This window comes from Pinus tabuliformis, chromosome 6 (assembly GCF_031772625.1).
Source record: "Pinus tabuliformis cultivar Carrire ecotype Pingquan chromosome 6, CPIR1, whole genome shotgun sequence".
NCBI classification, from domain to species: domain Eukaryota; kingdom Viridiplantae; phylum Streptophyta; class Pinopsida; order Pinales; family Pinaceae; genus Pinus; species Pinus tabuliformis.
Genome location: NC_142292.1, coordinates 1,519,805,528 through 1,519,823,255, shown reverse-complemented (window position 1 = coordinate 1,519,823,255; position 17,728 = coordinate 1,519,805,528). Strand labels below are relative to the sequence as shown.

General features: G+C 39.5%; 1 protein-coding gene across 2 annotated transcripts in view; it reads left to right on the top strand.

The window, feature by feature from the left end:
• The window catches only part of LOC149264472 (ATP-dependent Clp protease proteolytic subunit-related protein 3, chloroplastic-like), a 355,785-nt gene that overhangs the window by 82,285 nt on the left and 255,772 nt on the right, over nt 1-17,728 (top strand). The window lies entirely within an intron of this gene.

Here is a 17,728-nt window from a genome sequence, read left to right as displayed (position 1 = left end):
CCCATTATGGACAAAAACAGGTCTATAACAGGCATGTTACCACTCGACAGAAAATTCAACTAGGACTCCTAAGTATCATCAAAGATTAAAGGAGGGACTGCTCAACTTCAGAGATCAGCAGGTTGTCCTTGAACTCCTGTTCTATTAAAGGAACCTTCGTGCAGGGAAAGCGCCTTCTTAGAGTATGAGCTTCAGTGTTGGCTTCTGAAGACACGTGTGAAAGAAATGACTGCAAACATATTCCTTATCTCCAAAACTCTGTTCATGATGGGGGAGAATACCAGATTTTCATTTCTACATAAGCTATTTGCCCAATCCATAAGAATCTTGTTAAAAATTGCTAGCTACAGGATGAATCTCCCCAAGGAGAAGCCCACCTACCCCATGAAGGAACCATTCTACTTCAAAAGAAATTTCAAATTGGTCAAGGAAAAGTACTATTTTATGTTTGACAATTTGGCCTCAGAAGAGAAATTATCCCTCCAAAACCACATATAAATAGACCTAATGTTGGAGCTCATTTGCCACATCATCACACATCACAAACAAGTTTGATCAGCTCTGAAATTGCAGGAGTCATTCCACACGTGCGAAGGAGGAGAGAGAGAATTCTGACCTGTGTTGAATTTCCCGTAGTGGGCTATTTTGATGAGCGTTGACTTCTGTTGACCGAGCTCTCTTTCTGCTGTTTGACCAACTGTTTTGGAGGCCAAATATTTGAGTGAGGATGATCAAATCTTTGACTCTGTTGCGGGCACTCTGACTGGCATTGACTGTAGGCTTCACTGTGGAATATCCCTGAATTGCAGAAAGAATTGTATCTGTTTTGACCGAGTTTGACTGAGAAAGGAAGGCCGAGTATTTTACTGGGTTGACCGAACTTTTCTGGGCAGGCTAGACTGTTGACTTTGACCAATCATTGCAGAATGTTGACTGCTGTTCACTGTACCTCCATAGGCCTAAAATTGCAGACTGGTATCTTTGACCAGATTTGACTATCTCTCTCTTTGGATTGGTTGACTTGGATAGTCAAAGGTTTGACTTTGACTGGTTATTGGATATACGATTGGACTATGTATCTCATGCTGAACATTGATTGACTAATAGAAGAAGAAGAATTGATTTTGGGTTTTCCCCCTTGTGGGTTTTAACTTTTTTCCCTGGTCTTTGACAAAAAATCTGTGTCTCATTGTGCTTGGCTATCTTCAATTTTGCATACTATTTACTGTTCTATCTATAATTGCTTATTCGTTACTGGGGTAATTGATATTGGAAGAAATTGCTTTAACTTTTAAGTGATTATAAATTTATAACAGGATAGAACACTATGAAAAATTAACATGGAACCAGAGCTGAGGTGTGTTGAAGAATGTAACTAGTGTCAGTCTTCATGAATATATTTGAATCATGATGTAATGTATTTGTCAAAAGAAAGGAAAATAAATTTTATTATAAAAAGAAATTGACTTATTAAAGCATGAGCTTCATGCATTGGTCAATGGTTATTAGTTCAAAGCACCCATTGAGTGCTCTAGGATTTTTATATTGAGTCAAAGTCTAAGTCAATGTATTCAAGGCCCTTCTTGGGCTATTTAAAAGTCAAGAAAGAAAATTATTTCATGTGTCTTGCCTATCCTCCACCAAGTCGGCCTCAATCTCATCATGTCGGCCTCAAAAGTATAGACTCCAACCACTATATATAGCAAAGATACTCGACTTGTTTGGGAGTGATTCGATTCATGAAGATCATCTGCAATTTGGACATCAAGAAAGGAATATGAAAGGGTCAATTGGAAGCCTTTTGGCATCTCTATAAAGAAACTAATATAGCGAAGGAAGGTTCCTTGGAGGTCGAAAATTTTGTCTTTAATGCAATTACAGGTTGTAGGTATAGACCTACTTCAGAATTAAAAGCGCTGGTCAAAATTCTTGAAGGATCAGGCTCACATTGACTTAAAGGAAAGAAGCTAATACATGGAAGCTGACTTAGTGGAAAGAATTTATGTTTTGGTCAAAAAGGGTCTTGGTTGTCTCAATCTGATTTGAATCTGTCAGGCCAGGTAGTAACTCCATTAGGCAGAAAAGATGATTCAATTTATTACATTAGGTATCTATTGTTATATACAAAGAATGTGACTGCTCAGTTCATCTTCTGATGACTGTTCACATTCCAAATTCACCCAACCGCAGAGGATTAGGTGTCAACATTCCCCCCCTTAATCTGAAGGGATGTTGGTGAGTCCAAGCATCATTCTGAATCTTTCAAGCTTTTCTCTTCCAAGCGCTTTGGTGAAGATGTCTGCAATTTGCTCATTTGTGGAACAATGACGGAGATGGATTGTTTTGGCCTCAACATGATGTCGGATCAGATGATATTTAGTATTGATGTGCTTTGTACGATCATGGAACTTTGGGTTCTTGGCCAACTTTATTGCAGAGGTGTTGTCAATCATGAGTGGAGTTGATTGTACTTGTTTTACCTGCAAATCTTCAAGAATTTTCCTGAGCCACACAATTTCTTTCGTTGCTTCAGCTGCTGTCACGTATTCTGCTTCTGTTGTGGAATCTGCTGGAACTGATTGTTTGCGTGATCTCCAAGAGACAACTCCTGATCCAAGACTCATAGCATATCCTGAAGTAGATACCCCAGTTTCTTTGTCTCCATCGAAGTCTGAATCAGAGTATCCAATCAAGCTGAAGTCGTCCACCTGTGTATACTTGATTCCAAGGTCTTGAGTTCCCTTCAAGTACCTTAGAACTCTTTTTGCAGCAGACCAATGTCCCTCACAAGGCTTTTGCATAAACCTGTAGAGGATTCCAACAACAAATGAAATGTCTGGTCTAGTAGTAGTGAGGTAGATGAGACTTCCTACAAGCTGTCTATAATTTGTTGCATCCTCAAATTCCTTTCCTTCAATAGATGTGAGCTTTAAGTTTTGTTCCATTGGAGTAGAAAGAGGATTGCACTCTGTCATGCCAAATCTGTTTAACAAATCTCCAATGTATTTCTTTTGAGAAAGAAATATGGATTTTGGATGTTGGGTTACTTCAATGCCAAGATAGCAATGAACATAGCCCAAATCAGTCATTTCAAAACTTTTCCCCAATTCCTTCTTTATGGATGCAATGTAGCTTTCATTGTTCCCTGTCATTAAAATATCATCTACATATACCACAAGATATACAACTGTTTTGCCAACTTTAAGTTGCATCATCAAGATCAAAATGATTGAAGTTGAGTTTCAGAAGATGCTCAGTTAGTTTTTCATACCAGGCTCGCGGTGCTTGTTTGAGGCCATACAAGGACTTCACAAGTTTGCATACTTTTTGTTCATGTCCTTTCACAGCAAATCCTTCAGGCTGGGACATAAAAACATTCTCTTTTAGGTCTCCATTCAAGAAGGCAGTTTTTACATCCATTTGATGGACTTTCCAACCGTTCTGAGCTGCTAGTGCAAAGAGTGTTCGGATGGTGGCCCATTTTGCTGTGGGGGCAAAAGTTCTCTCATAATCGACCCCTTCTTTCTGTGCAAAACCTTTTGCGACAAGCCTAGCTTTGTGCTTGTCAAGTGAGCCGTCAGCTTTGTACTTGTTCTTGTAGACCCACTTGCAACCAATTGGTTTGGTTCCAAATGGAGGATCAACCAGCTTCCAAGTGCCGTTCTTTATGAGGGCATCATACTCCTTTTGCATCGCTTGTTTCCATTCATCATGAGAAGCTGCTTCTTTGAAGGAAGTTGGTTCAAAATCTGTAGACAAGTTCAATTCACAATCATAAGAAACATCCATATCAACAGGTGAATTATCTACATCACCTCCATTTTGTCGGTTTGAATTTCTGGTTCCTGTTTTTCCAATTTCATCAGGATGAACACTTTCAAGTGTCTTTGTCAACCACTTTGGGGGACCTTTCTGAGATGGTCTGGGCTGCTCTGTTGATTGAGTTGGGACTGAATCAAGATTGAGTCTCCCAATTCTATCAATTACATCACTTAAAGCATCATCTGTTGTTGGAGTTTCATGCAGGGGAGATTGTTCTTCAGAAGAAGATTCCACATGTTGATCTAGTATAGGAATCCCCCCTTCAAGATGTGGAATTTGATTATCAAATTCTTGAAATGATTTCGTTTTTGCGAATCTATCCAAGCGATCAAGTTGCCGCTCAACAACATTGTCAAATTTGGATGATTCAAGAAAAATGACATCTCTAGATACAACAAACTTTTATTTGCTTCATCATAGAGGCGGTATGCTTTGGAGGTGTTTGAATACCCCAGGAAGATACACTTACGACTTCTAGCACCAAGTTTGTTTCTATGTACCTTTGGTATCAAAGCATAACAGATGGAACCAATGATCCTGAGATGTTTTACCGAAGGAACATGTCCATACCACAATTCATAAGGAGTCTTGTTTCTTATAGCATTAGATGGACATCTATTCTTTATATATGCAGCACATAGAACAACATCAGCCCAAAACATTATCTTTACATTTTTGAAGAAAAGCATGGATCGTACCATATTCAAGATTGTTCTATTCATTCTTTCAGCTACACCATTTTGTTGGGGATTATAAGGCACAGTTGTTTGATGTTTGATCCCATGTTGGCGAAGATAGTTTTCAAATTCATTTGATGTATATTCTTTTCCATTATCAGTGCGAATAGACCCAATATGAGATTGTGCATCATTTTCAATCCATTTATGAAAATTCTTGAATGTTTGAAAAGCATCAGATTTGTTCTTCAATAAATAAACCCAACACATTCTGGTGTAATCATCAATCAATGTCATGATATATTTATTTCCATTTGCAGAAGGAACAGGCATTGGACCACATAAATCTGAATGAATGAGTTCAAGCTTCCTATGTGCCCTTGAATGTGAATCATGAAAACACTGTTTGCTATGCTTTCCTAGAATGCAAGCATCACATTGCTTATGTTTCCTAGGAATTGTAGGCAAACCAGCAACACCATTTTTCTTCAATAAGCGGAGACTGTCATAGTTTAAATGTCCAAATCTAGCATGCCATAATAAACTTGATGGAAGTGTACCTTCTTCATGATGAGAAATATATGAGAAATGTTGTGCATGAGCAGAGGTTCCTTGCAGTTTGAGAAGCCTTTCTTCTTCTATTCCCCTCATGACAAGTGAGTGGTCAGATGCTTTTCTTACCTCAAGCTTGCCATCAAACATATGAATGGAGTGACCTTGCTGGCGGATGTGGACCAAGGACAACAAGTTTCTCTTGAGCTGTGGGAGATATAGAACATGATCCAGAAGAAAGTCTGGAAGACCAGGCAGTTTAAGCCTGATTGTGCCAAGCCCTGATGGCTTGATTTTTGACTGATCTGCAAAGTATACTGCTCCATCAACATTGTCAGCGAAATCTTCAAAAAATTCTTTTCTATGAGTCATGTGACAGGTTGCTCCTGAATCAAACAACCAATCATTTTTCGAAGAAGCAAGTGAAGCATTAAACAAATCTTCATTTACTCCAATGTTACATTGTGCCTCAATATAGTGAGCGGATTCAGGTGCTTTACCTTTATCTGTATCATCAATTTTACCTTTCTGTTGGTTTCTTTTTTGCTCAATTATGTCCCATGGTAGCTTGCATGTAGAGACATCATGTGATCCATTTCTTTTGCAGCGAATGCAGTGTAAGTCTGCCTTTTCTCCTTGAGAATGTCTGCCTCCCCTGCCTTTGAAATATCTTCCTCTTCCTCTTCGTCCACCTCTTCCTCTTGTAGAATCTTGAGCAGGATGCTTTTCTTTATGGGCAACGCACACAGTGTCTTCAGAAGATTCAGGGGCTGTCTTCTTTCCAAAGGCTTTCTCTCTTTCAGCAAACTTTTTCACAAGAGAGTCAAAGGTTATATCTTTAAGATTTCCATTTGCTTGTAAAGTCTCGAGATAATTGGAGTAGGTAGGATAGAGTGCCTTGAGAAAAGCAATAAGAGGGATATCCAGCTCAACCTTAGTGGAATTGATATCATGCATTATAGACTTTACTTCAGATGCAAGAGCAAGAGGATCATTATTTTTCAATTCAAGAGTGAAGAGTTTAATCATGAGCTGAACAACTTCAAGTGCAGAATGTGAGTCATAGAGTTCTTTCAGCTTTTGTAAGGCTTCAAAGGCAGTTGAATATGACGAAATATGGTGACTCACCTCTTCATTTACAGATGCTGCGATTAATGCATAAGCTTTGCTGTTCTTGTTTTCCCAAATGACGAGCTCTTTGTCTGAGGTAGGCTGTACTGGGTCTTTGTCTCCTTCTCCGACACATACTCCTTTCCACAACTCATTGAAGATGAGGGTGTGTTTTATCATCCGGGACCATTCAGGATAGTTCTCCTTGCCAGTGAGAACTATCCCTACCATGGAGATGATTGAATGCATTCTGTAAGAGGAAAAAAAAACTTCTGCTGATAGAAAAACAATATATATGTTATACCTTCCACTTCTCAACCATATAACATATCGCCATAAAAATAAAATTTCATTCCACGCTCACTGCACCAATGTTTTCATGTAAAAAAATATCGGACCAATGCTTTTCATGAATTCATCCCAAATTCAACACGCCATTGCATAGACTATTTAATGCACATAATAAACCCTTCGCATTCCTTGATCAGTGTAAATTACACAGAACTCAATGTGGTGCACATATAGTTCAGGGATAAATTCACTGTTTAATATGCAATGCACAAAGTGGGCAGCGTTCACTATATATATGCAGCTTTCCAACAAAGATAAGTTTACATCTTTTTACAATAAAAAACGCAGCAACATCGTAATACCATGAGCGCACGACGCATTTGACATTCCTCAACAAAACCTCTCCTTTCCAGAGGCCTGAACCCTTGAATATATCTTAACTCTGTCTAAATCCATTTCTTTTGCAGCGAGTCATTGTCGAGCCGCGTCTCGTTCTGAACCATAAAAATACGTGGGGAACTTCAATACGTGGGCCGGTGGATTCGAACCGGCGACCAAGATGGCAAGCATTTGAGACAAAAACGTTTATATCTTAAGGAAACACAAGATGCTGCGATTTGTCATAAGCTATAAACGTTTGGGAAGATGCTGCGATTTGTCATAAGCTATGCTGCGATTTGTCATAGGTTTTTACATTCAAGACGTTACAGTAGGTCGCGGTGTTGAGCCCCACGGTGGGCGCCAAAGCTCCAGGCAAACAAAACTATGATAAAAAGAGACGAGAGGTGTTGAAGCTCCAGGCGAACTATGAGAAAGACGTTGCTAGAGTAGTCTATCTCCCAGGATTATTCACCATTAAGAAAAAGAACAAAACAGTTTCTGAGGAAGTCGAACACAGCAACCGCAGAGGTGAAGTGATCAAACAGAAAAGCTTCATGGAGAAGCAACAAAGAATGCTGGAGTGGCACCGGTACAATTACCGACCTCCATCGCATTCCATACCATTGTCAGAAACGTAAAGACAGGCTCAGGCTCATTCAGATGGCGGATGTGGGGAATTGCAGCGGCAACCACTAAGGTAGCAACATGATAGCTGTGTAAACAGTGAATAATTTGAACCTGGGCTGCAAACTGACAACGAAAATATATCTACAGCGAAAATGTCAGAACAGTAAGGGCAGCGCTGGACAGGACAACGTTTCAGAAGAGCAGGGCGCAGGTTACGTAGCAGTAGGGCAGCGTACTGTATGGTGCAGGTAATGGAATATGGAGCAGAGCGCAGGTACAACGCAGGGATGGCAGACAGAATGCAGGTAATAAGTGGCTGAATTACATGGGGAGCAGTGGAGCAGACCAGGAGTTACAAAGACACAAAGGCTAAAAAAAGGAGCTGGCTCTGATACCATGTCAGGCCAGGCAGTAACTCCATTAGGCAGAAAAGATGATTCAATTTATTACATTAGGTAGCTATTGTTATATACAAAGAATGTGACTGCTTAGTTCATCTTCTGATGACTGTTCACATTCCAAATTCACCCAACCGCAGAGGATTAGGTGTCAACAGAATCTATAGTGGAAGAGTTTGACTGGGATTTCCCCTACTTAGGGGTTTTTCCCTAGCTGAGTGCCTACATCTCGTGTTTTCTTGTTGTCTTTGAAGTTTTGGCAATTCTCTTGATGATAAATATATAATAATAAAGAAGAAGAAGTGAGAACTAATCACAAGAAATTGTCAAGTAAAAGAGAAATCATTTAATAAAACGCTGTAACTATGCTGCCCTAGATTTCTCAACATGGATTCAGAGCAAGGTTCGTTTGTTTAAGGGCAGAAAGAAGATCAACTAAGGCTTCAATACAAGAAGAGGAACTAAGTCACCTAGGACCGAGTTCCTTGAGGAATCAAAAACAATTTCTGGGCACAACAATAAGCCCTATACATAGTCATTAGGCAACAAGCAATTCAAAGAAGTTTCAAGATATTATAAGCAATGTTTAAAAGGTCCGAATAGATGAGAAAACAACTCTCTCAAGGCTGAACTCCTTGAGCTAGAAATCAAAATCTTAGCATCATCCTTGTAATCTGAAATCTCTCCAGAAAAGGGTCTGAAATTCTTTGTATCCTCGGAAAATCCAAAAACCTTTTGTGTTGTTGATTTTTGATAGCTTGGGAGGTACTCCAAGCCTAGGGTTGGCGGTTTGGAGGTTGGAGCACCACAAAAGTCACTTGTGGGCATGGAACTCAATGTTGGGGTTTTCCACCCATTGATGTTTGGGCCAAAACCATGGAGCATTTTGGAGATGTGATGGATGGAGATAATAAAGGACGTTGAGGAGAATCCAATGCAACAAAAATCATCGAATTCCGAGTTGTCTATGATGAGGTATGAATTTTTGAAGGTAATGATTGGTTTTTGGGCGTACAAGTCATGTAGGCTTGAGGTAGAAATGTCCAAAATACATGTCTCTTTATGAATTCGTTGGAGCTCTCTTGTTTAGTATCAATAAGAGGTGATGCGATTCATTTTAAACATCCAAATGTGCATCAACTCATAAGATTACTCGCTGAAATAGGCCGAGCTCAAGAGAAGAAGGACAAATATGTTTGGGTCTTTGTTTGGGTGAGTTTGACATCTGTGACAAGTTCGAGTTGTTACATGAGGACAACCGTAGGCTTGAGGGAAAATCTGGGCGTGATTTGTGAGGAATTCTTCTCCTTGTAGGTCTGAATTCTGAGTAGGAGGCAAGGCCGAGGAACTATGGTATTTCTGGGCTTTTTTTGTGTCAATTTTGTGTGGATAGGTCCTTGTTTGAGGTTGTGGATTGGTATAGGCATCTGAGTAGAGGGCCGAGTTCTGTTCCACTATTTGGAGAGCGCCGAAAGTGTGAATAGAGGGCTAGAAAGTAGCTCTATAGCCTGCATATGGGAGCAACTCATCAAGGGAAGAAGGCCGCAACTGTGGAGGATCTTAGGTGGCATATTTGGAGGGCTGATGTGGAGTTCCATTGTGCCCTAAACATACCATAGAGTTACAACAATGTTCAACCCATGAAGGTATGTATTTGTTGATGAGGTTATGTTGAGTTGATTGCTAGTTGGATGGTGTCCAAGTGTGGACAATTTCCAGCATGTGGAAGCCAAGTGGAAGAGGGCTAACTAGGGTGGTTAGAAGCCCTTTCCTGGGACCAGATTCTACAGTGAAGTATTGGGCATCTTTGGACTGATGGGGGGCAGCATGTAGGTGTCCAAAGTAGCCCTAGAGTAGAAAACATGGACTTTGGAATGTTGCGTGATTGGGTGAAGATCTGAGCCTATGTGTAGCTCTTTGATGGACGAAGGAAGCTACTAAGAAGGCAGTTGGATAGCTCAAGTATTGGCCAGCCTAGAAGAGCAGATTGGATCAACCCGTGTTCATTGTAGGAGAAGTGACTTGCAGCAGTGATAGGTGGCAACCCTCTTGGAGTCTTTATGTGTTGTTTCTTGATGGGCTAAGGGGCAGCTAGAGTGTAGGTTTTAACCCTGTACAAAAATTACCTGCATACGAATTCTAAAAAACAGAAAATAAACAATGGCAAGAACATAAAACATAAAACAGATATACACAAAATTTTCCCCTGGATGGCCTCTTTCCAGAGTTTGCCATCCTCTGAATCTACTGCCTCCCTGACAGTTCTGGAATCATCATCAGTAATAGATAAAGCAAAATTTGAACATAAAGTAGATGGACTATACCTTTCTGACCGCCTTCTTTCTCGAACCGATCTTCTCATAGGTAGAGTTTGTGGCTCTTCATCTTTTGATTCTTGTTCTGGTGTAGAGTCTAATTCTTCCTCCTTTAGCTCAAACTCTATCTTTTCAGGTTCTTTTGGTAGGACTTCATGTTAATAACATCTTTCACCTCACCACATCTTGGCTGTACACAACCTTCCTTGTTTCTGGGTCCAAAACTTATAACCTTTTAAACCATCCTTATACCCAATAAAGATGCACCTTTCAGATTTACTATCCAACTTGGTTCTTTTCTCCTTTGGAACATGTACATCTGTATCACAACTAAATACCCTCAGATGTGAAAGAGAGGGTTTCTTATCAGTCCATACCTCATGTGGTGTCTTATCCTCCAACGCTCATGAAGGTGATCTATTAACCAAGTAACATGCAATCTCCACTGCCTCTGCCTATAATTCTTGTTCTAACCCAACACCACTAAGCATGCTTCTTGCTTTTTCCATCAACATCCTGTTCATTTTTTATGCAACTCCGTTTTGCTGAGGTGTGTATGGAGTAGTCTTCTGCCGTGCTATACCACACTTCTTGCAGAACTGTTCAAATTCCTTCTTGCAAAACTCTCCACCATTATCTGTCCTCAACATCTTTATCTTCTTCTCTGTCTGGTTTTCCACCAGAGCCCTAAATTCTTTAAACTTGTCAAAGACTTCAGATTTCTTCTTGAGGAAATATATCCGTGGATTCCTTGAGAAGTCATCTATAAATGATACATAGTACACAAACTTACCCAGTGATTTAACCGACACAGGTCCAAACTCATCACTGTGCACAAGATCTAATATCTGTTTTGCCCTCTTAGCACCAGCGGGGAAAATCACTCATTTCTGCTTCCCATATACACAATGTTCACACAAATTGAAATCCAGAGAGCAATTAGACATACCTTCTACCATACCATTACCATGAAGTATTCGAAGGCTCTTCTCTCCAATATGTCCAAGCCTTTGATGCCATAGCATGGTCTTTTCTCCAGAGACCACTAGATTTTTTGCACCACTTTCAGGAACCACAAAACTGTTGCACCCATCAATAACAGTGCTACCCAAAAGCTTGTACAGAGTTCCAATCTGAACTCCCCGCATCTATACTAGTGCTCCCCGAACCATCTTGTACTAATCTTTCTCGAACACTGTATTTCCACCTGCATCATCCATCTTGCTTACAAAAATCAGATTTCTGGCCAATGTAGGAATATGCAGAACACACGAAAGTGTTCTAATTCTTCCGCCTTGCAACTTCATCTTGCCTTTTTTACGTCCGGTGATTCTAGCCTTCCTATCATCCCTTAAGAAGACATCACCACCATCATATTTCTCATACTTGCAAAACCAGTGCCTATGGGGAGTGAAGTGAAATGATGCACTTGAGTCAATCAACCATGCCTCATGATCTACATGTGTACTTGAAGAAGAATCCAAGTACACATCCCCACCTTCATCTGAGGTGGTTTTCGTTTCTGCAGAAGGAGCATCATCAGATCCATTTCCTTTCTTAGGAGCTTTAGATCTACAGTGAAGTGCCCTTCCTTTCTGCATTTCCAACTCACCTTTGTTGTAAAGTGTAACTAGGTTTGGTTTTCATAATGACATGTAATTATGATCTTTGTAAATGATAAAAAGAGGAGAATACAATTATTTTTGTAATGCCTTGCTTCATGGGTTTCATGTAGCAAGAGGTTTTATCTAGATGGCTCCCATTGAGAGCCTTAGGATTTATCATTAGAGTCATAGAGTGAATATCATGTATGGGGAAGCCCTACTTGGGGATATGTCAAATGTATTCTAGTCTATAGGACTGTAAAATAGCCCTCCAAAGATAAGCATGGTTCTCCTCTTCATGTCGGCTTCAAGAAGGAATAACAAACTCATGTCTGCTTACAATTAAGAGACACATCCCTTCGTTGAATACATGTCGGCTTATATATATGGGCAAACTACTATATATAGGCGTGTAAGGTATCCGCATTTTCCATAGTTCAGACTTCGGATCTCTTTGAGTTTTTCGAATGGGTATTATAGAGACAAGTTTGATGGAAGGGACAACGAAGAGGTGAAGGGACAGTAAGGGCTGATTTCAGTCAATAGAAATTCCGATCTCACTCTGAATTCGGATGGAAGTTACAGTGCACAATGCAGATCTCCATAGAGAAGACAGTTCATATGTCTTTGTATTTCAAATGGGCAACAACATACAAGAAGGCAGTTTGGGATGACAAAGTATTGAAGGGAAATCAGATCCCTCTAAAGCTTGGACCACAGTAGCAACAAGACAAATCACAATTAAGAATTTCGGATGAATGAAGGACAATGTGGTGCTACCTTATAGTAAAGAGTCTCTTTGTCTCGGTGCCACATCAAGTGCAGAAAGGCAACTACATTTTGTTGGTGATGCTATTGTGATGAAGTATCATTTAAGTGATAAGGGCTCGGTGAAGGAAACAATGTTGTCAAGGCAATTATGTAGATGTCGGCATCAAGGCAATGATGAAGATTTCGGAGGAAGAGAAGTCAAGAAGAGGATTGACTAGAGAATGTGTGTCTTGGTCTTGGAGTGGCTAATAGGTCAAGGGTCTTGGTCTTAGTATTTGTCAATTAGAATCTCTGTAAGGATTTGTGTGGGTTTTCCTCTCAAAGAGTGAGAGGTTTTGGCCCTGGCTCATAGCCTACATTCAGTGTCTCTTGTCTATTTTATGTTCATGCATTGATTATTGTTTGATGAAGAAGAACACTAATAATCTAAGAAGAAAAAGATTCTAATCTTAAGAAGCAAAAATAATTCACAAGCAGTTACTAATGGAAGAGAAATCACCTGATGCTAATGCCCAATATTTCTCAACATGGTATTTGAGCTAAGGTGTCAAAGTCAAGGAAGGGCATCTTATCAAGGGACACTTAAGAATCGAATCTCGAGAAAGGTATCAAAGCGAAAATTGAAGGATATCAAAGCAAGTTGAAGGATCTACATTGTAGAATCAAACCCTAGATCAAAGAAGGAAGTCTACTTAAGAAGAACTTGTGATCATTGAATAATCAGGGCTAAAGACTTATTTCTACTCAAGGCGAATAGATCTACAAATTAAGGCAACTAAAATTCTACACTAGCAAGAGTGTTGGATCCTATAGTCCTTAGCAAAAGACCACAAAGACCCTCATCAAGATGAAGAGATCTACAAAGCAAGGCAACCCAAGTATAGACATCCAAGAGAAGCATTTCTAGGACTAAGATCACATTATCTTGGAGATCCTAGAAGCATTTTTGATTTGCACTCATTCACCACCGAGAAGACGAAGTATCTTGAAGACAAAGAAGGCTAGAAGGCATTGTCATAAGACAAGTTCCCTCTCATTAATGCAAAGATCCCCTCCTTATCCTTGAAGAAGATCATCCGAGGAAGAAACAAAACATCCTCATCAATCACCATCAACAAAGGAAGCTAGATCTAAAGGCGTTGACATCATAAAAGGAGCAATCTCCTTTATTGAAGAAGGGCTTTTCATTTGGAAGAAGATCATCCAAAAGGAGCACTAATACATCTTCTTCAACCACCATCAAAGTGATCAAGTTGAAGATTTCATCTTCACTTGTCAAGTAAGTATCTTTCATTCTATAATCAAATTTGGTAAAATGACTTCGTTTTGCAAGGAGATCTATAAGTTGGTTGGGTCATCAAAATTCCTTGCATGGAAAAGGAGGATAGACATAGTCCTCGAAGAAAGTGAAGTCATTGAACATATCAATGAAAAGGTCTCCTCTGAATACATGGAAAGGGATTCTTATGAAAGGTCCCCTCATATAGCAATATTGGAGACATCAAAGATATATATATATATATATATATATATATATATATATATATATATATATATATATGATAAGTTGGTAGAACTATTCTCTGAAGATGCGATAAAGAAGGTCACATCACTTAGATTTGATCTACACAAATTGAAGGTATCAAAGGATAAAGGGTTATCTTCATAAGATCTCAATTGCAAGATCTGGGAGAGATAATCCTCATTGTTCTAAATGCACTAACTGATGAACAATGTAACAAATGTCTGTGAGGATAAGAAAGTTATTCAACAATGTGTAATCTCTATACAAGATAGAAGAAGACAGGTTGAGGACAAAAAGTATTCAGACATTCGCTGAAAGGAAAGAAGAACATAGCTAAGATTCAATGCTATGAACATTACAAGAAAGATTGCCCTAAGCTTAAGAAGGGCAATAACAAGAAAGAGAGAGAAGAAGTCCATTTCACTGAAGAAGTGGAGAAAGCTGAAAGAAAGAAGTCCAAGGAAGAGGAAAAGCATTAGAAGTAAGAGCTCATGACATCACCATAGGAAACATAAAAGATGTTTGATAGTCAACTATGAAGGATATAGCTCTTGAGAACCTCATTGGAAACTTAGGAAAGGGAAGAAGTCATCTAGGACGAGTCTCATCACACATCAAGTCGAAAGGAAACACCTGCTGGATAGGGATATGCAAGATCCTCAAGATTCTCTAATGGAATCCTCATCGAAGGGTTCACAGTTCTAGAGTGGAAGCAAGTGTTTCATTAGTAACTCCAACTTGTGGAATTCATGGGATGATGGTATGATGGCATAAGAGATGAAGCAGAGCAAGGGGTTGAAACTCTTTTCAATCAAGGAAGTTTCTGAAAGAAGCCTAGATGACCTAAAGGTAAATGAGGTATGTATGCTTGTATTCAATATTATAAAGTCATGTTGTATGGTTGCAGGTAACATGGATCATTACTCGATCTTGAGAACCATGATCAAAGGAAAGGAATCTCCTCCTATGACAGGATGCCGAAAGGCATGGCTCACACTAGATGAACTCAACATAATATGTCCTCATATGAAGTATGAGGTGGTTGAATACAATTGAGGAACTTCGATTTTAAGCTCCTGGGAATGAAACGTGTGAAGAAAGGAAGGAAGAGATCTTGAGATATGCAACCATGGTAAAGGCAATCAACATCTGGAAGACCAAGAAGATTTGACTAGGAAATCTCCCGGAAAGATATGAAAACTGTGATGGAAATCTGGAAAAGATGGAGACCCTTGACAATGGATATCTTTGTGAGATGTGTCAACATGTATGCAGGATGCTGATACCTACAGGAAGATGTCATGTTGAAATACCATCACAAAGATAATTTTGATTTAAGTGTTTATTTCTTATTTTTGAACAAATATCTGGATGGGCTTTTACAAGACTGCCGAAGGGAAGAACTGTGGATGACTTCCAAGAGGACCATATAGAAGGATGTAATTTCCTTACGGAAAATATGGCATGAAGAAGGCAGTATGACATGAAGCAAGGCCAGATGAAGACTAATGGATCACTTTCTGATGAAAGGAATAATGACATGACTGACCCATGGATGAAAGTTATGGATGGTTTGCCTTATGGAGAAGCCACAAAAGATGAAGACTCCTTGAAAAAGAAATTCATGACATCGAAGGAAGGAGCTCTTCAAGTAGCTGATTGAGAAGCTACTGTAGGTCCCTAATTAAGAGGGAGCCTAAAAATAAGTTTCTTACTAGGAAGAAAGTTGGAAATTCCTAATCAAAGAGGGAGCTTAGGTACATTCCTTCAATAGGAATGAACACATCCATTATTGGAATTGATATGTCCTCCCTAATTGAGAGGGAGAGATAGACACATCATTTTGGTCTTCAGAATGGAGGATTGGGTAATCATTTGGCATCCGATACTCTTTGAGGATGAGATAGGGCATCTAAGATAAGAGTAGTCGTGGACCAATATTCTTTGAGCACCAGCGATCCAAGATAAGAATAGTCCAAAGTAGGTCATACTCTGTGAACACCTGGGTGGAGTATGTACCTTGAGAGATAATGATTATGGTGTCTATGAATCATTGGTCTCGCCAACATTGTGCTTTGATCATGTGGATAGAGCTGTTAGTCAAGGCCTTGCTATGTGACAATGCTTGTTGATATGATGCTAAACAGATGGGTTACCAATCCGATTCTTCTTATGAGAAATTCTTCAGATTGAGAATGACCAAGTACCATTATGAATACCTCCCTAGTTAAGAGGGAGTGTTGTAAAGTGTAACTAGGTTCGGTCTTCATAATGACATGTAATTATGATCTTTGTAAATGATGAAAAGAAGAGAACAAAATTATTTTTGTAATGCCTTGCTTCGCAAGTTTCATGAGCAAGAGTTTTTATCTAGATGGCTCCCATTGAGAGCCTTAGGATTTATCATTAGATTCATAGAGTCAATGTCATATATGGAGAAGCCCTACTTGGGGATATGTCAAATGTATTCTAGTCTATAGGACTGTAAAATAGCTTTCCAAAGACAAGCACGATTCTCCTCTTCATGTCGGCTTCATGAAGGAATAAGAAACTTATGTCTGCTCACAATTAAGAGACACATCCCTTTGTTGAATACATGTCGGCTTATATATATAGGAAAACTACTATATATAGGCGTGTAAGGTATCCACATTTTCCACAGTTCAGACTTCAGATCTCTCTGAGTTTTTTGGATGGGTATTATAGAGACAAGTTCGATGGAAAAGACAACGAAGAGATGAAGGGACAATTGTTAAAAATATGCAATTGTGGTCAAATTCCACTTTGGACTACTCATTTGATGGAGATGATGATTGCATTGAATTCCTCTTTTCGAGAGGACCAAAATCGACCTAAAGATCACCTCATTTGGACAAACGAAAGTTGAGTTATGAATTATTTTATTCATACATATATTCTGGATCAGGTCGGCCCTATGCACATGTAGCAATGGACATGTCAAGTGGACCCTCATGGAAGCCTATAAATAGAAGACACCTCTAGCTCGTTTGGACACATTGAAGAAGCTCTGTTCTCCTCTTCTATTTTGTCTTGGCTCGCATAGGTTTGACAGAGGAAGCTCGCACAAGGGTCCAAAACTATAGGATGAAGCTTGCACTGAACTAGGGTTTTTTGATTCTTGGACGCTGGCACAAAACTGAGCATTTGAGTCCCTAGACGCTGGCACACAATGGTCATGAGAGCGACTAGGGATCCTTGGATGCTGGCACAAAGTCTTCATGAGAGCGACCGGGAGTTTGGGTCAGTTTGGTCCTCGGTTGCCTGCACAGAATAGTATGGGAGCGACTGAGCTGCCATAATCACTATCATACAGTTTATAGAGAGCAACCAGGTCTGTCATAGTCACTCGCACAAATCCTTCCCGTGTCCGGGACTACAAGATGAGATTTTAGTATTCCAAAGATTTCGCTAAGTGACATCAGTGTTCAACAACAAGCTACAGGCAGTGACAATATATTACAGTTATCTGAATCAGAGTTTTGATGTTTAGATGCATTTCATGGATATTCTAGTTGTTGTGAAGATATGGATCATTGTACTCTCTTTTGTTGAATCATTTGATGACAATCTATTAGAAGAAGATTTGCAAGGGTTTCCCCATAATTGGTTTTTCCCTGGTCTTTGACCAATCCTA